This window comes from Rhinopithecus bieti, unplaced genomic scaffold, assembly GCF_001698545.2.
Source record: "Rhinopithecus bieti isolate Rb0 unplaced genomic scaffold, ASM169854v2 scaffold_14215, whole genome shotgun sequence".
NCBI lineage: Eukaryota > Metazoa > Chordata > Mammalia > Primates > Cercopithecidae > Rhinopithecus > Rhinopithecus bieti.
The window spans coordinates 781346-803781 of NW_016808057.1; the positions used below are offsets into that span (position 1 = coordinate 781346).

General features: G+C 37.9%; 1 long non-coding RNA gene across 2 annotated transcripts in view; it reads left to right on the forward strand.

Annotated features, from left to right (window-relative positions):
- The window catches only part of LOC108537692 (uncharacterized), a 119253-nt gene that overhangs the window by 67921 nt on the left and 28896 nt on the right, over positions 1 to 22436 (forward strand). Inside the window, exon 3 of one of the 2 annotated variants that reach the window (XR_001887902.1) lies at positions 15616 to 15693. The exons of the other annotated variant lie outside the window; for it this stretch is intronic. This is a non-coding gene — a long non-coding RNA (uncharacterized LOC108537692). Of the gene's footprint in view, positions 1 to 15615; positions 15694 to 22436 lie in introns of those variants that run through there. 2 annotated transcript variants of the gene reach the window in all.

The following is a 22436-nucleotide window of genomic DNA, read 5'->3' on the forward strand; positions in this document are numbered from 1 at the left end:
AGGCTGGAGTGCAGTGGCCGGATCTCAGCTCACTGCAAGCTCCGCCTCCCGGGTTCACGCCATTCTCCTGCCTCAGCCTCCCAAGTAGCTGGGACTGCAGGCACCCGCCACCTCACCCAGCTAGTTTTTTGTATTTTTTTAGTAGAGACCTCGTGATCCGCCTGTCTTGGCCTCCCAAAGTGCTGGGATTACAGGCTTGAGCCACCGTGCCCGGCCATTGCAGTCAAATCTTCAAGTTCCAAAATGATCTCCTTTGACTCCAGGTCTCAAATCCAGGTCATGCTGATGCAAGAGATGGGTTCCCATGGTATTGGGCAGCTCCACCCGTGTGGCTTTGCAGGGTACAGCCTCCCTGCCAGCTGCTTTCATGGGCTGGCATTGAGTGTCTGCAGTGTTTCCAGGTGCACGGTCTGGCAGTGGATCTACCATTCTGGGGTCTGGAGGATGGTGGCCCTCTTCTCACAGCTCCACTAGGTAGTGTCCTGTAGGGACTCTGTATGAGGGCTCCGACCCCATGTTTCCCTTCTGCTCTGCTCTAGCAGAGGCTCTCCATGAGGGCGCCGTCCCTGCAGCAAACTTTTGCCTGAGCATCCAGGAGTTTCCATACATCTTCTGAAATCTAGGCAGAGGTTCCCAAACCTCAATTCTTGACTTCTCTGCATCCATAGGCTCAGCACATGGAAGCTGCCAAGGCTTGGGGTTTCCACCCTCTGAAGCCATAGCCCAAGCTGTACATTGACCCCTTTCAGCCACACCCTTGGTGTGGCTGTTACACAGGGCACCTAGTCCCTAGGCTGCACACAGCATGGGGACCCTGGGCCCATCCAATGAAACCACTTTTTCCACATGGGCCTCCAGGCCTGTGATGGGAGGGCCTTCCGTGAAGGTCTCTGACTTGGTCTGGAGACATTTTCCCCATGGTCTTGGGGATTCACATTAGGCTCCTTGCTACTTATACAAATTTCTACAGCTGGCTTGAATTTCTCCCTAGAAACTGGGTTTTTCTTTTCTATCACATAGTCAGGCTACAAATTTTCCAAACTTGTATGCTCTGCTTCCCTTGTACAACTGAATGCCTTTAACAGCACCCAAGTAACCTATTGAATGCTTTTCTGCGTAGAAATTTCTTCCTTCAGATACCCTAAATCATGTCTCTCAAGTTCAAAGTTCCACAAATCTCTAGGTCAGGGACCAAATGCCTCCAGTCTCTTTGCTAAAACATAACAATGGTCACCTTTACTCCAGTTCCCAACAAGTTTCTCATCTCCATCTGAGATCACCTCAGCCTGGACCTTATTGTCCATATCGCTATCAGCATTGTAGGCAAAGTCATTCAACAAGTCTCCAGGAAGTTCCAAACATTCTCACATTTTCCTGTCTTTTTCTGAGCCCTCCAAACTGTGTCAACCTCTGCCAAACTGTTACCCAGTTCCAAAGTTGTTTTCACATTTTCAGGTGTCTTTTTAGCAACACCCCACTCTTCTGGTACCAATTTACTGTATTAGTCCGTTTTAATGCTGCTGATAAAGACATAACCCGAGATGGAAGAAAGAGAGGTTTAATTGGACTTATAGTTCCACATGACTGGGAAGTCCTCAGAATCATGGCAGGAGGTGAAAGGCACTTCATACATGGTGGTGGCAAGAGAAAAATGAGGAAGAAGCAAAAGCGGAAACCCCTGAAAAACCCATCAGATCTCATGAGACTTAATTCACCATCACAAGAATAGCATGGGAAATACCGGCCCCCATGATTCAGCTACCACCCGCTGCGTCCCTCCTACAACACATGGGAATTCTGGGAGATACAAAGCTGAGATTTGGGTGGGAACACAGGCAAACCATATCGAGTATTCTATGGTAAGAAAAATCAGAAAGTTGATGCCTGTGAGGTAGTAGTGGTGGTGATTAACTGGAAAGGGTCATGAAGGAAATTTCTGTGGATGATAGTTATGTTTTACATTTTGATTTAACTTTTTGGCACATAGGTTATATGAAATAGCAAAAGCCCTTGAGCCGTGCATTTTTGCTACATATATATATATAGTATTCTATTATAAAAATAGGACACTATAAAAGTCAATTGGAAAAGAAAATGTGATTATATATGGGGAAATGCTAATATACTGTCAATAAATAAGGGAGTTACAAATTTGTGTGTATATTACGCTCTAATCCTAAACTGTGTAAAATGGATGTAAGGAAAAGACCTAGAGTAGACATGCTGCAATGTAGCAATCAGGATTAACATTGATACTGGTGGGATTATGCATATTATTAAGCAATTATGATAGGCAGTTGATCAGTTAATTTAAACTCAGTCAAAGCAGAGAATCAAAAGTGGATATACATCCTAAATATTTTAAAATTTTGCACTAAATACTCGTTTGTTTTCTTTAAGAACGTAGGCCTTTTCTTTTTTTGAGTACTATCCTGCTAATTGGAGTTCACATTTTTTTTCTTTCATAAACTACCCCTTTTTGGCTTCTTTAGCAAGGATGTAAAGAGATTTAGGAATGATCTGAGTACAGATTATTGTAATTTTAAAAAAATGTATTATGTCCACACCTAATTAAACAGCAAATTTTAATTACTTTTTATCAAGTCTTTCCAAAAAACTCAAATTATTTTTATAGACTCAATAGCTTTTTCTTTTCATACACATATTTTCTTGGTTTATATGACATTTAATTATACTTCATAAACACATTAATAGGTACAACTGGCATAAATGAGTTTGTTAATAAATAACCTTGTTCTGGTAACCATTCTGGCATACAAATCAACCTATGGGAGGAGATACTGCAAATATGCCAGAGATAGGCTTGCCAGCTGTAAGCAAATTCAGTATCCCCTGGGCATTTATTTCTGTGGTTTTACAGAAAAAATAGAGAGTGTTGATTAATCTAGCCAGTCCGTTAAATGTGTAACAGTTAAGAGAACTTTTACAAATTTCCCACATTGATCATTTATTTTTCTAGTCAAAAAAACTAAGCATTTATATTAATGTTAATGTTATGAGCAACAAGAAAGTTAATACAAGCAAAACCATCTTAAAAATGATTACTTAAAGGAGCTCTGAATTTTGAAACCGTGAGAATACCTCATGCGTCTAGCACTCTTTTGACAAATTTTTATTTCTGAGTTTTGAGAAGGGGAGACATATGAAGAATAATATTTCCAAATTCTCTAGAACCTGAGTTCAGTCTTCTCAAGGAGTGGATGTTGCATTCTGCCTTCAAGACAGCTTGGAATAACCTTTGGAAATATGAAAACATATTCTTAGGCCAGAGGCAATTTGTGAACTTTTCCCTGCCTCAAGCCATAGCATAAGGACACACAAGGAAATTAGAAACAATGCGCAGTAAAAAGTAGATGGATTTTGGGATCCAACACTTTATCAAGGGGCTAAATTGATTTAGTTCTTGTATACTTCCAAATACTACCTACCTTAGTTCACTGTTTCCAGTGTTCACTTATCCCAATGTGAATCTGGAATATATTCTGATTAGCCAAAACCAGTCATGGTTCTTCATTTCAAACCTCTTATCTTTTCATTCTAACCTCTGTTTGAGTGAAAATGTCCAAGGAGCTTCCCATTGATTGTTTCCCAGGTTAAACAGATTGGCTTCCCGCCCCGCACCCCCCGACCCCACCCCTGCAGTTGAATTAACAGGATTCAGGTTTTTAGGAAATTAGTGTTGCTATTTGTGCTATTTACATTGTGAATCTCTTTATATAGTTTACTGGGATTTTTAATACAAACTAGGTCTCTACATCTGTCCTATGTTTCAAATTAATGGTTATTATGTAGTTAAATTTAATAATTATTTGCATAGCTAAACTCAGCAATGTTCTTATTGATCTGCTCTCAATAAAAAGTTTCTAACTGTGTGGGAATGTGTGTGAATCTTTTCAGAGTTACAGTATGGTGAGTATAAATTCATATATATGCTACTTTGGTAGTTTGGAGCCTCCTTGTCTCAAATCATACTTTATTTGATTAAAACAAAAACTGGGTTGAAAACAAACACAGGTATGTAAAAAGCTATGAATATATGTGAGGGTTTCCACCCTAGAATGAAGAGTCTAGCAACCAGCTTTGTGATATTTAAATGCAATTCAAGCTAACCAAAGGTTTTGTAGACTTGAATTTTGTGACCAAAGACTGAACCAATGTCAGGAAAATACCTACATGATTAAAATGACCACCTATATTATGAAAAGTATGGAAAGATTTGTTTTCTATTTTAATTGTTTTTGACATGGGAATCAAATTCTGTCTGCATCTCAGATTGTTAACTACTGAAAATTTAAAGTCTTAGAAAAAAGGTTCTTTTTAAAACCTTTTTTCTGAGACATTAAAATGGAACTTTCTTTTTAAGTTGTGCATTTGCTTTTCATATACAAAATTAATATTGCTTTGAATATTATAGTTAACTAACATTAACAAAGAAAAATATCCCAATTAAGAATGCCACATTTGATTTTCCATTTTAAAGAGGTCAGGCTTAGCAGTTAAAAAACCAAAAAAAGCTCAGTTATCTTTAAGCATCAGACTAACACTTCAGTGTATTTTTGCTGTTGTCATGTAGATAACCTGTTCTGAGCCCACACATGTTAGAGCACTAATTATATGGCGTATCTCACATTACATGCTCAACTATTTAAAAGGGATAATATTTGTTGTTATTATGCATTCTCTGGTGACTTTGTCTTTGTAACTAGACCTAGGCCAGTTCAATTAAAGTCTAGTGTTTCAAACTGCTAAAGAGATAACAATGGTCAACTTACACATGTGAAAATTTCATGTATGTAATAACAAAGGAAATACAAAGTGAAATAACAATGTAGCTTTCTTCCACCAAATTATAAAAATGAAAAATATAATATTCATGAAGCAGTGAATAAATGACCACTGCTATATATGCCAGGCGGAATAGTTGCAGAATTTTGCTTCTTAGTTCAGCTAAAACCGAGTTCCTGTCACATGACCAGGAAAATTTAGGCATGTGGACACATTGAAGGTGAGTAGAGCAGGATTTTACTTGGAGAAAAGGAGGGGGAGAAAAAAACCATAGCAAAGTGAGATGGAGTCCTGCTAGCAGGCCCGCCACCTCACAGATTGAATCCTGTGTTACCACACAGGAATTGAAGAGGGCAGGCTTCTCACCTCCCTGCCCGTGGTTCCACCCCATGCTTCCAGTGTGCATGTGGGCATGCCCAGAAAAGGCCCTGGGCAGGGAGGGGAGCATTTACAAAAGCATCCGATGTAAACACTGGCGGGTGGGTTGGAGATTCTCCATGGACCCCTTATTAACTGCCTAGGCATTTGGCTGTCTCAGAATTATACAATATTATAATATTTTTGAAGACAGGCCAAAAGTCTTAAGAATATTCAAATTCTTTAAGAAACCTAACTTATAGTCTAGAATTTTACCTAAGGAAAAAATCAAATATATACAGAATAATCATGCACTAGAACATAAGGTAACATTGTTTATAACTTTGAAAACTGGAAATAAGGTAACATTTGAATAATAGAGAATTGATCAAATTAGTTACAAAACATCCAGAAAATAAAATTATTTTATATATGGTATAATACGATGTGATAGAAAAAACATGAGTGTTTTTGTTTAGTTTCTAATTGTTTCTAGTGGCATGATTGGTTTTTAAGTTTGGGTAAATGGTCATTGAACATATGTTTTATTGTATTTGATAATTGATTACTTTGGGGTAAGAATCTATGTATCTTTGCAAGGGTTCCTCTGCTTGCTCTGTTAACAATGGTCTCAACTGAAGAGAAGTGAGCATTTCCTAAATGTACTCCTATGAATACTATTGTCATAAGGGATGCAAAATATGATTCAGATTACAAGTTATGTGTGCAGAGAAAATATAAATTTCTATTTTATGTATTGATGGTTGATCTTCCTCATTAGCTTCCACCTGCTGATGAGCAGGAAAATAAATGTAACTTAATGTTGAATCTGTTAAAACCTTAGACCTAATAATTTAATACCTTTGGTAATTCCACTCTCTTAAAAAATGACCCTTTTTTAAAGATTTCTCAGTCTTTTGTCCTCCTCCAAACTCTTCTGAGAGATGATCCTTAAGGAAGGGAGAATTTATGCCATATTGTGGAAGAACAAGAGCCTGAGATGGTTGTACCCTGGTTTCCTTAGTAACCCTTGGGTAGCAAAGCTTATAAACCAGCAGACCCAAGAATCACGGAGACAGAGAAAAAATCTGTTAGTCATTAAATGAAATTGTGAGAAGTGTGACTTTTACTACTTGAGTCATTGTATTAGTTTGTTAGAAAGTGCCACACATTAGGTAGTTCAAACAACAGAAACTTATTTTCTCACAATTCTCAAGACTGATCTCAAGTGAGATCAGGTGTTGGCAGAGTTGGTTTCTTCTGAGGCCTGACTCCTTGGCTTGCAGATGCCTCCTTCTGGTGATACACATGGTCTTCCCTCTGTGTGCATCTGTGTCCTAATCTCTTATAAGGACACCAGTCATATTGAATTAGGGCTTTAGTCCCCTCAGGCTGCTACAATAAAATACCATAGACTAGGTAGCTTTTATAAAACAAATTTATTTTTCACAGTTGTGGAGGCTGGGATGTCTAAGACCAAAGCACCAGCAAGCTTGATGTCTGGTGAGGACCTACTTTCTGGTTCATAGATGGCACTTTCTGGTTGTATTCTTACATGGTGGAAAGGTCAAGACAGCTTTTTGGGATCTCTTTTTAGAAGGGCACTTATGTGGGTTTCACTCTCATGACCTAATCATCTCCCCAAAGCACTGCTTCCTAATACCATCACTTTGGAGTTTAGGATTTCAAAATATAAATTTTGGAGGATAAAAACATTCAAATCATAGCAGGACCCATTCTTAATGATTTCATTTTAATTTAACTACTGATTTAAAGTCCCTGTCTCCAAATACAGTCAGATTCCAAGGCATTGAGTGTTAGGACATCAACATATAACTTTTATGGGGGTGGGGAGAAAACATTCAGCATATAAAAATCAGCGTTCTTTGTATTCTGGATGTGGGATAAGAGGCATACATTGGTCATTGGTTCAGAGCGTATTTAGCACTGTGTAGGACTATACCCCAAATCTGTGAGATATTTCCTTCCAGCTTCTGAATGGTGTTGTGCATGCAAGGATCATTAAATATCCTAAGTTCCACCTGATTGCCTTATTTCTTCCAGAATGAAATGGCTGAGTTTTTTGTTAAGAACATAATATTTTAAAAATTCCACCTATTCAATTCGTGATTGCTAATCACAATAAGGAGAGTCTCCAATGGGAAAAACTGCTACTCCTTTATAATGGATAGGGTCCAATAGTTGACTGGTTACCTGAAACACTGGACAGTATCCCCAGGCTCAGCATTGTTCTCTGTTCCTGGCATATGAGACACACTTTAGCCAGATGAAGTTTATTGAAAGAAGGTTTGAGGGCTCAATTTCTGCATAAGCTCTGACTTGCTAACATGGCTACTTCGTTTTGAATATATTTATCAAGCTCTGATATAGCTGTATAAAGAGCCAGCCTTACAGCTGCCTGTTCACTGGGAGTGTCCTCTTTAGTGAGAGCCTTGTGGTAATTCATCAACCAGTCGGAACAATATTCTTACACCTTAGGCTATTTTGCATACTTCTCCAACTCTCCTTTAAATCAATTTCTTTTCTGTTTTTCACAAATGCTTGGCTATTTCTAGGCAAAGTATTAGCCACACGCATGTACTGTTATAGATCTCTGCCTCAGGTCACATCTCTTTTCAGGCAAAGTAGGCCAAAAATTCTATACTCAAAATCAGCCCACTCATTTCTCACTACATTAAACATATGCTTAAAGTATGACTCAACAATTCTAAGTATTTACCGAAGGCATATAAAAGCATATATTGATAAATGATTGGTACATGTGCATTCTGGGTGGTTTTATTATCCCAAAATGGAAACAATATGTGAATAGATAAGTTATGATGTAAATAAACCATCAAATGCTACCAAGCATCACAAATGAACTGCTGATTTATGTGTCAACATGCACAAACTACACAGATTTTGTGTTGAACAGAATAAACCAGACAAAAAATATATACTATATGATTTCATTTATTTAAACTACTAGAACAGGCAAAACTAAAGTGCTAGAAATCACATCAGTGGTTCTCTATGGTGGGAGTGGATGTGGGGACAGGGACTGCAAAGAAGTACTGGTCTACACAGACATATGCATTAACAGGAACTCATCAAACTGTACACTTAATATTGAGGAATTTATTGTATGTGACTTGTACTTAATAAAGTTGATTTTAAAAAAAGTTCTGTTCAATGGAATTTCTCCCTTTTTCAATATCATCCACGGCTACTCACAAGTGGGGCTATAATGACTACAGCAATACACTTGCCACTCATACCAACATTTAATAAAGTGCCATCTGCAAACAAGGCTTGAATGATTTTCTCCCCAGCCATAGAGAATTTTCTCCAAGGCCCTATGTGTGGATTTAGGGAAATATGGTTTATGTGGCAGGCACATTGGGAAACGGATCCATCTGCTTATGTAAAATCCTTGTGTTTTTATGACCTTCTCAAGCCCAATCTTGCATATATTATTCTACTTGGTAATGAGAAACTGTTGGGCATTCCAAGTTTTATGAGTTGATGCATCACATAACACCAAGGTCATGATGAGCAGTACAGATCAGAGGCTACTGCTTACTCATGTCCTTACTCATGTCCTGTGCTCATGTTTCTGATCTCTAGAGGACTATCCGCAGCAAGCAGTTATTTTTTATTATAAAAGTCGCACTGAAAAGAGCATAGCTTTGTTTCAGAACCCAGGTGTCACTGTTGTGATTCCCTATCCAGTTCTGCAGTATGCTCCCTAGTATTCCAATCTGCCTCAGAGACTAAGTGCAATTGAACCTTCATGGTCATAAAGGACAACTAGCAAAGCTATTTATGCCAGACAGCTTTCTCTTGCTCTAGGGTATTCTCCATGTTAACAGCCTTTCGGGCTGTTCAGAAAAATAGTTTTGAACAGCATATTTGAATATGGCATATGTTGTTTTTAAAATCCAGGGTCCCACATATTTCTGTACCATGTAGAAGTAGAAAATGTACAGGAAAATACATCACTTCTGAACACATAGGAACAGCAATAGGATTGCAGGCCTTGATGTTTCCTTGAACTTACTCTGAATTCTGGCACATAAGTGTCAGTCTGAGATATCTAGAGTACCTGCTATCTCTCACTCTCTAAATCCTAGTAATGTGATGACATCAATATACCAGAGAAATATGATCCATGAGACAGTTAGATGATTGAAGGTTTTGCAAACTGAATTATGACATAAAGACAGAATTGATAAGTCTTTTATGTGTGGTTGTCCTTCCAAAATTTTTCCCCTTCTTGATTAATAGCTGCGTACCATGTTCCAGTTTATGTGCTAATTTGCTCCAATGAAGAGTTCTCATCTTTATTTTCAGCAAATTAAGTTTAAACAATCCATGGTAATTTTTCAAACTTTTTTTTTTTTTTTTCATTGTGGACCTGTGCATGGGTTTAACACTTGGGCTTTCTAGCTTGACCTGGCTAATATATATCCCTATGTCAGTAGAAAGGCTAACCTGGAGCTGCAAGAGGCTGGCAGGTGACCTGGGTAGCCAATTCATTACATTGCACCATTGACCAATGTATGTTTTGTTTCTCCATATCTAGAATACACAGAAACATGACCCAAGTGATAGATGTATATAAGTGGCAGGTCTCACTATCACATCAGATGACACAAAATTTTTGTTTCTGTCTTTATAACCCTTTGCTTTGCTGGTTTAGAAGCTTTAGTACTTAAAGGGTATGAAGGAACCCAGAATTCAGCAATCTCAAGATCCCCAACTCTTGTATTTCATAGCCTTCTCTTCAGGAAGTATTCTAAGACTGGCTTAATATCTCCCAATCCAAAGTCAGAGGAGGAGAAATGAGTTCAAACCTTAAACTTGGTCTTTTTGTTTATAGCAGAGAAGTTCAGTATTTCCTCACAACCACTTGCTTTGGAATTTTTACATAATTCTAGAAATCTTGACTGTCTGATATTCCTGTTGAAAGAAGTAAATTTAAAGTGGAAAATAAGAAATGAAGGCCTGCTGGAAGCAACACACCATTGGCATGAAGAAAATGGAAGAAAACCGCTGATATGTAGTAGCAAAAGACAGTAAAATTATTGCTGATATAAGAATTCAGAATGTTGTCTGTAGACTTTCTATTCTAAATGCTCTGCAATGAATGGGTATTACCTTTACATTCATAAAAAAGTGTTATGGGACATTCTGAAATCATTATACTACCTAAAATCAGGTAGTATAATGCCTTTAGTTTTGTTCTTTTTGAGCCAGGTTGCTTTGGCTATTAGGAGATTTTTTGTGGTTACACTTGATTTTGGGATTGCCTTTTCTATTTCTGTGAAAAATGCCATTGGAGTTTTGATAAGATTGCATTGAATATGCAGATCATTTTGGATAGTATGGAAATTTTAACAATACCCTAATCCATGAACATGGGATATCTTTCCATTTACTTGTGTATTCTTCAATTTCTTTCATCAATGCTTTATGGTTTTTGGTGTTCAGATCTTTCAGTCCTTGGTTAAATTTATTCCTAAGTATTTTATATTTTGATGTTATTGTAACTGGAATTGTTTCTTAATTTCTTTTTCAACTAGTTGGTTGTTAATATATAGAAACACTACTGATTTTTGTATGTTGATTTTGAACTTACACTTACTACTCTATTGTCTAATAGTTTTTTTTTTTTTTTTTTTTTAATAGAGTTCTTCAGGATTTTCAATATATATAGATCATACCTTCAACTTCTTCATGTATGTATTGTATACCATACAATATATAAGATCAACATCTTCAACTTCAGTCTATTTTACTTCCTCATCCAATATTTGGATGCCCTATTTATTTTTCTTGCCAATTGCTTCTGACTAGGACTTCCAGTACTGTACTGAATAAAAGTGGTGAGAGTAGGCTCACTGTTTTGTTCCTGATCTTAGAGAAAAAGCTTTCAGTGTTTTATCATCAAAAACTGTGGGCTTGTCATCTATGGCCTTTGTTATGTTGAAGTACATTCCTTCTACATATAATTTGTTGAGATTTTTAATCATGAAAGGATGTTGGCTTTTGTCAAATACTTTTTCTGTATATATTGAGATGATTATATGATTTTACCTTTTATTTTGTTAATGTGGTGTATCACATTTATTGACTTGTATATGTTGAACTATCCTTGTGGCCCAAGAGTAAATCTTACTTTATCATGGTGTATAATCCTTTTAATGTGTAGTTGCATTGAATTTGCTAGTATTTTGTTGAAGACTTTTGCATTTATATTTATCAGGAATATTGGCCAGTAATTATCTTTTTTTGTAGAGTTGTAAACTATACTAATTCATACAGCATGGTACTGGCATAAAAAATGGACAGATAGACCAATGGAAGAGAAGAGATTGCACTGACATAAATCCATGCACTTAAAGCTAACTGATCTTCAACAAAGCTGCTAAGAACACACATTGGAGACAGTACAGTCTCTTTAATAAAGGGTACGAGGAAAACTGGACCTTTATCTCACACCATTTACAAAAATTACCTCCATCACTCAGTAAAACTCCCACATTCATCATTTGAGTCCAAGTGTGACCTGATTTTTCCTGGATGCCAGACAAGCGCTTGGGGTGCAGAAAGCTGTCACACTGGCCCTCTGCCTTTGCTAAAAGGCAGAGGGTCCACTGAGCTGTTTAACACTTAAGCCATCTGAGGACAGCAAGGCTAAAAGAATGCACTGTAACAGACACCCACTTGGACTTTGGAAGTCACAGACTCCCACCCCTGGACACTGCCGTGGGCCCGGAGCCCAGGGCACTTGCTTTGGCTCCTGCACCTGTCCATCTTTCATCCACATGATGAAATGGTATGCCATTTCATGTATGGTATGCATACATGTCCAAAATGGTATGCCCCTTCACTAAAGCATGTGACTCAGAAGGTAAACACATCATGTTTATTCATAACTTGCTGGTCACATCCACCTGCAAGAGAGGCTGGAAAATTCAGTCTTTCACCCAAGTGTTTATGTGCCATCTACAAGCTGAAATTCTGTTGTGTTACAAGAAAAACTTTAGACAAATTAATATAGCTTATTTGAACAAAGAACAATTCTTAAATCGGGAAGCATTCAAAACCAGAAGAGGTTCAGAGAGCTGCATTCAACGGCATGAGCAGCGAGTTTTTTTCACTCAACACAGAAACAAAGTATATAAATCACCTGATTGGCTACTTATTTAGGCATAGTGTGATGAGGCATTTGCTTGATCTAGGCTTGATCTGATCAGTTATCTACCTGTGATTGGCTGAAGCTTGGCTAATTGTGTTTGACTGAAACTTGGCTGTTTATCAGAAAATATACTCCTAAATAAAGTTTGTTTGTATATTAAGTTAGGTTGTGGTAGGAACTCAAATTATGAAAAAAATGATATGGATAGGAGACAGGAAAATGCTGGGTAGAAGAGAGTGGTACCCCTGCAAAGATTCCATACTCAAACCTGGAAACCCGTGTCCCTAAATGAGAAGAGACATTCCTGTTTTCCTGCCCCAAAGTTGCATTTTGGCCCACCACACCCTCCTGTCCTGTATCCATATAAACTCCAAATCCCCGGCTCCACAAGGAGATGAACAGAAGAGCAGAAGAAGCATCTGAATGGCAAGGGGAGTCTGGCTGCGGATGGTTGGAGAGATTGGCCACTAGGTGGCCAAATTCCAAGGGAAAATTATCTTCCCACTCCAACCACTTCCCAGTTCCCCATCCATTCCACTGAGAGCCACCTCCACCACTCAGTAAAATCCCTGCATGCATTCTTCAAGTCTGTGTGTGATCTGATTTTTCCTGGATGCCGGACAAGAACTTGGGATACAGAAAGCTATCACACTGGCCATCTGCCCTTGTGAAAAGGCATAGGGTCCAATGAGCTATTTAACACTTAAACTGTCTGTGGATGGCAAGGCTAAAAGAATGCACTGTAACAGACACCCACTTGGGCTTCGGGAGTCACAGTCTCCCACCGCTGGACACTGCCATGGGGTCGGAGTCCAGGGGCACTCACCCTGGCTCCTGCACCTGTTCATCTGCATGCTCCCCCTCCTGTAAGGGGTTTGAGTGCACAGTGGCCAAACAGACAAGCCCTGTTGCATATCCTGCGAGGGTGTCAGGGAACTCTCCCATTTCAAACTCATCAGACCAATGGCTTCCTGGTTATTTAACAGACTTTTTGGGTGCTTCCCAATTTAAGAATTGTTCTCTGTTCAAATAAGCTATGTTTAATTTGTCTAAAGTTTTAACACAATAGAATTTCAGTTTTTAGATGGCACATAAACACTCAGGTGAAAGACTGAATTTTCCAAACCCCCTTGCAAGTGGGTGTGACCAGCAAGATACGAATAAAAATGATATGTTTACCTCGGAGTCACGTGCTTTAGTGAAGGGGCATACCATTTTGGACCATGTGGATGAAAGAAAAACAATTAGAGCATCATTCTAATGCTCTACCATTAGAATGCCAGAGCAAGAATAAGATGTCTAGACATCTGATGATTTTGTAGAATGGGATTGCCATAGGAACTTACGTAAGAGAAATTCTTTCTTTTTTAAGCTATTGTTGTTTTAGACTTCCACTGAAGCATCCACCTCTATATGCTAAGCAACCTTATATCACTTGTTATCTGTATCACTCAGTTGTTTGTTCCTATAGATACCTTAGAATTTTAGTTACCTTCTCACTTACATGTATCTTATTCACCCAATGTGAAGAGGGATGATAACTTTTGTATACAGCTATGTTCAGTGCAGTCCCTCCCATACACATCCGGGTCTATCACAGTTCATTATTTAATAAGACCATCATACTCTATTTCTTCATTATCTTGGAGAATAAACTTTTACATAAGTGCATTTACAAATATCTCAGCCTCAAAAATATTTCAAGGACCTTTTAAATTTATTTTGACTTTTCTTAAGTTACTGGCTGTGGGAAAACTGGAGGGCAGCCAGTTTTAAGAAGAATATCATGAGCTCAGCATTAGTGTGAACTGAGGGTGCATTACCCAAGAAGAAACATCAGGAAGGAAATTAAGAAGATGGGTAGAATGCTTAAAAACAGTAACTCCATCATTAGATAAAATGCAAATAGTTTTCCTGAATGGAAGCCTCGACTAGCAGGAGTATGGACAATTCTCTTAGTTCTCTTCATAAGTTCCTGTGCCCAGGGACAGGAACTTAAAAGATGACAATGCCTGTGCACAGTCTGGGAGAAGGAAATTATATCCTGGAGTAAAAGAACCAGGATCCTGAGGCAATTAGTGTGCAAGCAGAAGGCCACAAGCTGCTACCATCCGTCATTTCTTTTCAACGAGCTTCACTCAAACACACTTGAGTGATGACGGTATCTTAACTTAGGGGCAGTGCTGCTCTCTGCCTGAGATATTGATCATAGAAGATCAGGAGAAAAGCTGTCTTCCCAGCCTCATTCTCTCTGGCTTTGGGAGTGCTTGGCTGGGAGACTCTGAATGAGGCGTTACAGTACTTACTTGCACATCAACCATTCACATCACTTCCTCCGATAGATACTTTTGACATATGATGTTCTTGTGCTAGAGAAATGCTACAGAAGCGATTATTGATCATTCCAGTCCAAAAGTGATGAGCAAACATTTATGGTAAAAATGGCAGTCCCTTATTCTTGATTCTTAAACCAAAATGGGCCTGACAAGCATTCTTTTTTTCCTGTACAATTATGGCAAATTTACTTGGTGGAAAAATCTGATCTGAACCCTTATAAGGCTATTTACCATCTTTTTTCCTTTTTTTAAGAGGTTTTTTAAAATGAAATCCATATGTTTTGCTGTAAAAATTATTCTGTTTGATAAGGAACAGCCAGCTCAGACCCCACTGGTGATGGTATCTATATCTGATATCTGTAGTATATTATGTTTGGAGAATCCCCAAACAATTCTGAATGCTGAAATAATCCTGTCTTTGAGGATTTTGAATGAGGGATTGTAGATGTGTATTTTGTAGGTTTCTCCTGTGTAACCCACAAGTCATTTGTGTTATTAGGTAGAAATAGACGTTTTCTCCTGTTGAGCTTTAACTTTAGGTTCAATCTTGTTGAAAGAGAAAACAATCCAGCAAACCTATTCCTGAAATCAGTTCTTTTAGTCTCATGTAAAGCCTGCCAGGATCTCCAGGGATGCTGTGACACACAGCATCTACCAATCACTTCTACCAATATGATATAAGTACTCCCTACTTAAACTCTTCCTCTCCTCCCCTAAGTTAGTGTACCCTACATAGTGTGTTATGTTTATAGCCTTTCTGTGCTCTACTTTTTCACCTGTGCTCAAGGATAGAATTTTTATTAACTTATCTTAAGTTGACAATGCTTAATTGTTATTTGTTTTGAAATTTACGTATTAGTAGAGAATAAACATTAAAGAAAGCCTTTAACTATTAATTGTGCATTTCAGGAATCAGCTGGCTGGAAGAATTTTGGAAGGGGTAAGGCAAACACTTTCTCCTATGTTCCTGAAACCACAACATTGTTAGGACTCATCTGTTCATGAGACCAGACCAATAGAAAATGAGCACTTCATGAATAAAAAATACAAATGGAAACTTAGTAGTGAGTTACACATAGTTCAGAGTCCTGATTATGAAGCCATTTTCTTCATGAAATGGTTGTTATAAATATTCTGTAACAGTAATTATAGTGTTTTTATAGCTGTGTGCAAGCACATGTCTTTGTTTTGTCATTTTTTTTTTTTTTTTTTGCCTGAAAAGCATCTCTACAAAGATGTCTGATGTCTGGTACTTGCCAATGTCCTATGCAGCTGGGGTGTATAAAGAAGAAGGTATATCTTCCAAATTCCCATAATCTGCAACACTCATGAGCCTGAATCTGCACAAATAATAGTTTGCCAGAGATAAGGCAATCCATGCATCTCTCCTTCTGGCAGTTTATTAGTCTGTTCTTGTGTTGCTATAAAGAAATACTTAAAGCTGAGTAATTTATAAAGAAAATAGGTTTAGTTGGCTCACAGTTCTGCACTCTGTACAGTAAGCATGGCATCAGCATCTGCTAGGCTTCTAGTGAGGCTTCAGGGAGCTTTCAGTCAATTACGGTGGAAGGTGAAGGGGGAGCCCAGCGTATGAGCCCGGCCCAGAGTCTAGGACCTCCTTATTTTCTCTCTTGCTCCTTCTCTGGCCATGAGACGAGAGAGAAGGGAGGTCCTAGACTCTTTTAAAGAACCAGATCTTGCATCAACTGAGTGAGAACTCACTTATAACCAAGGGGATGGTGCTAAACCGTTCATCAGGTATCTGGCCCTGTGACCAAATCACCTCCCACCATGCCCTACCTCAAACATTGGGAATCACATTTCAGCGTGAGATTTGGAGGGACAAACATCCAAACCATGGTAGGCAACATGGGAAGAGAACCTTGAAAACCTTGGCATTACATTGGAGTAACCAACATGCAGGATTTTCTTCCTTCTGCAGCAGGGGAAGTTTAAAGTAATGGATTGAAATGTTCAAGAAAATACTGCCCAAAATTGAACAAAAGGTTTTAACTTTGCTACAAACACAGGTACACAGCAATGAGAAAACCTGTATCCTAGATCAATAACAGTTCAGCCAATCCATGAACAGTGTTACCCCATGCTTCCTAGACCACCCCAGCAGGTACAATGTCGTAGACCATACTTTATCAAACTAATTTAATGAATGTGTTAGGAACATGCCTTTACGTCACTGTAGTAAAGAGCAGTGTATGCTGCCTAGCATAGTGTTGTGCATTGCATCATCTGTCACTATGCTGCTGGATGTTTCATAAGCCCCATAGCATTTACATTGCAGACCTGCATGATTACTTTTTATAGTCCCTATTATGTAAAGTCTAAATTCACTTCTCTGTAGCTGTTTGCAAAATACACTGTTTGCTTCATCTCTGTCACCTGCCACCTTTAATGTTTAAGGCAATATATTATCACCAATCACTGTGAGTCCTAAATTAGGACATCTTGACAGAAAAGGCTTTTTTTATCCACTTGTTTTGTTGAGCTAGCAGAGTCTGCAGAAAGGTTGGGGGAGAGAAGAAGAGAAAAATTCTGATTAAACAATATCTTAATATAGTGGTGTTTGTGGGTCAAAACATTTTGTTTTATTTTCTAGTTTATTTTGTTACTTGATTATACAAGTAATCATTGTGTAATAATGAGTAAATAAAATCTTATGGTTTTAAAAATTTGACCATGATATGAAAAAGTGGAAAGAAAATGTCAGACTTAAAATGATACTGTATTTGAAATATTAATATGGGTCTCATTCAGAGAAACTTTTTATTGCTTTCTACCTTCTCTTTTTTGCTGTACAAATGGACTAATTATATGGGACAGAAACACATTATGAATGAAAGTTAGTGTTTAGTTTCAGGTACTTCAACTAGTCTCTGCATATCATTAAAAGTTATTGCAAAGAGCATCCAAAAATGTTTTTCGTAACAAATGTCAGTGCCTTTTGGGTGTGAGAACTACATGCTGCTATAAATCCTTTAAAAATGTTGGTGAATGACTACAGCTTTATGATTGACATGTTTCTCAGTTCACTTTACAAGCAGTCTAATATTTTTATGTGGAGAAACTATAGAAGAGATGATGTCACTGTGATTTAATAGTTTCTTGAGGAATTATTATTATTATTATTATCATTTTTGAGATGGAGTCTCGCTTTGTAGCCCAGGCTGAAGTGCAGTGGCAAGATCTTGGCTCACTGAAACCTTTGCCTTCCGCCTCCTGGGTTCAAGTGATTCTCCTGCCTTAGCCTCCTGAGTAGCTGGGATTACAGGTGTCTGCTACCATGCCTGGCTAATTTTTGTAATTTTAGTAGAGATGGAGTTTCATCATGTCAGCCATGCTGGTTTCAAACTCTTGACCTCAAGGGATCTGCCCACCTTGGCCCCCCAAAATGCTGAGCCACCATGTCCAGTCTTGCGGAATTATTTATACCTAAATGTTATCCCTTTATAGAGTGGTCAGAAGTGCCAGAAATTGAGGAAAAAGGATCAGGTACCTACGATTTGATCCTTTTTTACAACATCTCACTGTTTTGTAAGAAGATGTATTTTAATGATTCATTTCTTCAGCTAATTCCTAGAAATGGGCATAAGATTTTGCATTTACCCTGTTCTATGTTGGTCCTACAAGATACCAAACAACCAATTTAATTAAGAAAACTGACAGATATAATTTAATTGCCTTACAAATTAACTGATTTAATTGGGAAAGCAGGGATCTTTTAGAGGTGAGGGGTAACTGGACACTGGAACTAGGGGTGGGCATTATTCCAGGACTTGAGGAACTGTAAACTTTATGAGGTAGTCAACAGAAGATATGCATCAAAACATGAGATGACCCACTAGAGACTGTTCTTCTTTGTCAAGCAGCATGACTGAGTTGAATTTGAGCCAACTACCTGTGCCTTAAAGATTCCTAAGAAAAATAAACATGCCCGTAAGTCAAAGTGAGGAAGTCAGAGTTTATTGCCATGGTGGACGTTAGATGGAAGTTGGTATATAATTTATTCTTTCTTAAATTTATGTTGGGTATTGGGCCTCTCTTCCAATAAAAGGGAAGATACGAATTTTTTTAGTCTGTGTGGTTTTGATAGGGAAATTTGAACACCAATTTAATGGCTTTAATCGAGAAAAATGGAGTAGTGGAGCCATATCTTTGGAGGAAGCTTTGAATTCTCAGACCAATAGAAAGACATTTAGTTTACTAAGAGATACTCCTTTTTACTCTCTCTCTCTCTCTCTGGTGTGCTAATATTTTGTAATTAAAATGATTTGAATGAGGCTAGACCACTGAATCATAAAATTCCTATTGTAGATACTATAGGTCCCGTGACGAATGTAGGCATTTTGGCCTGTTTTTCTCTTAACCATTGGCTTTTGTTTAATTCCACTGGGCTGTTGACATTGGGTGATTTTAGTTTTGCTTTTGTACCATGCAGTCTGAATTATCTCTCAACTATTATTTAGAATCAGTCTCCTTCCTAACTTCTGAACATCTTTCTCTGTGCTGTATCTTCTTAGATGGTGTTGTCATTAGCATATTATCTGCATGTTTCTCTTCAACACATTGACTTGCTTTGATGTTGAAGACACCAGCTCCAGAAAACTTGCATTCTAACCTTTACAGATGTTGCCCCACCACTGAAAAAATGAGGATACCAAAACTCAATTACCCATACTCATAGCAGCTGTGAGACTGGAAAATGAACAAATGTATGTAAAAATGATGTTTAGGCAAGGGTAAGTTTACTGTGTTTTCAACCTCATAGTTGAGGAGTTGTGGGCTCAGGGAGTTTAAGAGATTTACCCTAGTCACATAGTGAGTTGGTGAATGAGTCAAGGATTAACTTTTCTATCTCAAATTCAGTATTTTTTATTTAAAATTTTATTCTAATTTGTTTATTTTGGAGTTATAAACATTTGTTGAACATTATGTTAAAGTATAATATATATAGAAAAATGCATATACCATAATTATACAACTGGATGGAATTTCACAAAGTGAAACAGATCTCAGAAATAGAATATCACCAGCACCACAGAACCCCCCTCTCCCCGTCAACTGACTACCCTACCTCTTTCTAGGTATAATCCTCTCTACCCTCAATCCGAGGATAACTATACTTGACAACTAATGCCATAGACTAGCTTTGACATTTTATGTGATAGAGGGAGAAGAGGAGCTGTGATGCAGACTTTTCAGCCTCAGCTCATCCCATGCGGAGCTCTGAAACTAACGTGTGGTCAGAGTTATCCCATGTTGGGTCCAAATGGCCGGACATATTCCCTTTTCTCCATCAATCATTGGCTATGAGTGTGGCAGCTCTCTGCCACTGAAGTGCTTTCTGAAGAATTTGACAGCTAAAAGTAGTCTGCTAACAGCTTTCTCAGCAGTGAAGACAGCATATCCTTCCTTAAGAGTATCTGAGTGGTGTATCTCTGTGTCTATCCTGCTATAGAAATAGAAACACACAATATCTACTCTTCTATTTGATCTTTTTGCTCAACATCATGCTTATGAGATTTATCCATGTTGCTATGTGTAGCTGTAGTTCATTCATTCTTTTTGTTACGTAGTATTCTGTTTGAATATACTACCAATTATGTATCCATTATATTATTAATGAATAATGGGGTATTTTCCGGTTTGTGGCTATTACAAGTGGTGCTTCTATGATGGTTACACAGTACACGTTTTTGATGGTGAACATTTGCATGTGTTTATTTTGGTGACTGAATGTTGGTGGTTGGTAGTTAGGCATGTATACACAGGAATAGAATTAATGACTAATATGTGTATATATATGTTCAATTTCAGAGGATAATGCCAAGCAGTTTTTCAAAGTACATGGAAATTGTTCCACATTCTTCCTTGTCAGCAATTGGCATTGTCTCATCTTTTCCATTTCTAACTTTCTGGTGTGTGTATGTGATATATATATATATATACTATATATATATATATAGTATATATGAGAGAGAGAGAGAGAGAGAGAGAGAGAGCAGAGAGAGAGAGAGAGAGATACTGCATTAAGGTTTTGGTTTGTATTTCCCAAATGGTTAATAAAACTGGATCTTTTTAAAGAAAATTTTTTATTAAGCATTGAGATATTTTATTTTGTATAATGTATTTTCAAGTTGGCTCCAACAATGGAAGGAAAATTCACTTGAAAGTAATTTATTAGGTTATTTCCATGAAAAGTGTTACCATCCTAGTAGGGTAGTAGGAGAGTGGAAAGGAAAATAAGCTAAACAGTAATGGGATATCAAGCAATTTCCATAGAGGATGACTTTGGTTCAGAGCTCCTATAGAAAGTGTGTTTTCACAAACCTAGATGGCATAGCCTACTACACACCTAGGCTGTAGGTTATCGTCTCATTTCCTCCTGGCTTCCCTGTAACCACTGTTGTTCTCCATCTCCGTATGTTTAACTTTTTTGTAAGATTCTACATATAAGTGAGATCGTACAATATTTTTCTTTCTGTGTCAGATTTATTTCTTTTAGCATAATGTCTTCTAGGCTTATCCACATTGTGGCAAATGGCAAGATCTTATTGTTTTTAGGACTGAATAATATTCCACTATGTGTGCACGTGCGCGCGCGCGCCCACACACACACACACACACACACCATATACCACACACACACAAACACACACCCCACAGTCTCTGTCCATTTATTCATCCGCAACCACTAAGGTCTTCTTGGCTTTTGTGAATAATGCCACAATGAACATGAGAGTGCAGATATGTTTACAAGATTGCAAGGTGATGATTTTATTTCCATTGGGTATATGACCAGATGAGGGAATGCTTGGTCATGTGGTAGTTCTATTTTTAGTTTTTATAAAAAATTTCCATACTGTTTTTCCATAATCACTGTAACAATCTACATTTCTACCAATGTGATACAAGAGTTCTCTTTTCTCCACACCTTAACCAACATTTGCTATCTTTTGACTTTTTTTAAAATTTATTTTTATTGTACTTTAAGTTCTAGGGTACATGTGCACAATGTGCAGGTTTGATACATAAGTATACATGTGCTGTGTTGGTTTGCTGTACCCATCAAGTCGTCATTTACATTAGGTATTTCTCCTAATGCTATCTTTCCCCCAGCTCCCCACCCCCTGACAGGCCCCAGTGTGTGATATTCCCCACCCTGTGTCCAGGTGATCTCATTGTTCAATTCACACCTACGAGTGTGAAAATGTGGTGTTTGGTTTTCTGTCCCTGTGATAGTTTGCTGAGAATGATGGTTTCCAGCTTCATCCATGTACCTGCAAAGGACATGAACTCATCCTTTTTTATGGCTGCATAGTATTCCATGGTGTGTATGTGCCACATTTTCTTAATCCAGTCTGTCATTGATGGACATTTGGGTTGGTTCTGAGTCTTTGCTATTGTGAATAGTGCTGCAATAAACATACATGTGCATGTGTCTTTATAGTAGCATGATTTATAATCCTTTGGGTATATACCCAATAATGGGATGGCTGGGTCAAATGGCATTTCTAGTTCTAGATCATTGAGGAATTGCCACACTGTCTTCCATAATTTTTGAACTAATTTACATTCCCACCAATAGTGTAAAAGTGTTCCTATTTCTCCACATCCTCTCCAGCATCTGTTGTTTCCTGACTGTTTAATGATCGCCATTCTAACTGGTGTGAAATGGTATCTCATTGTGGTTTTGATTTGCATTTCTCTGATGA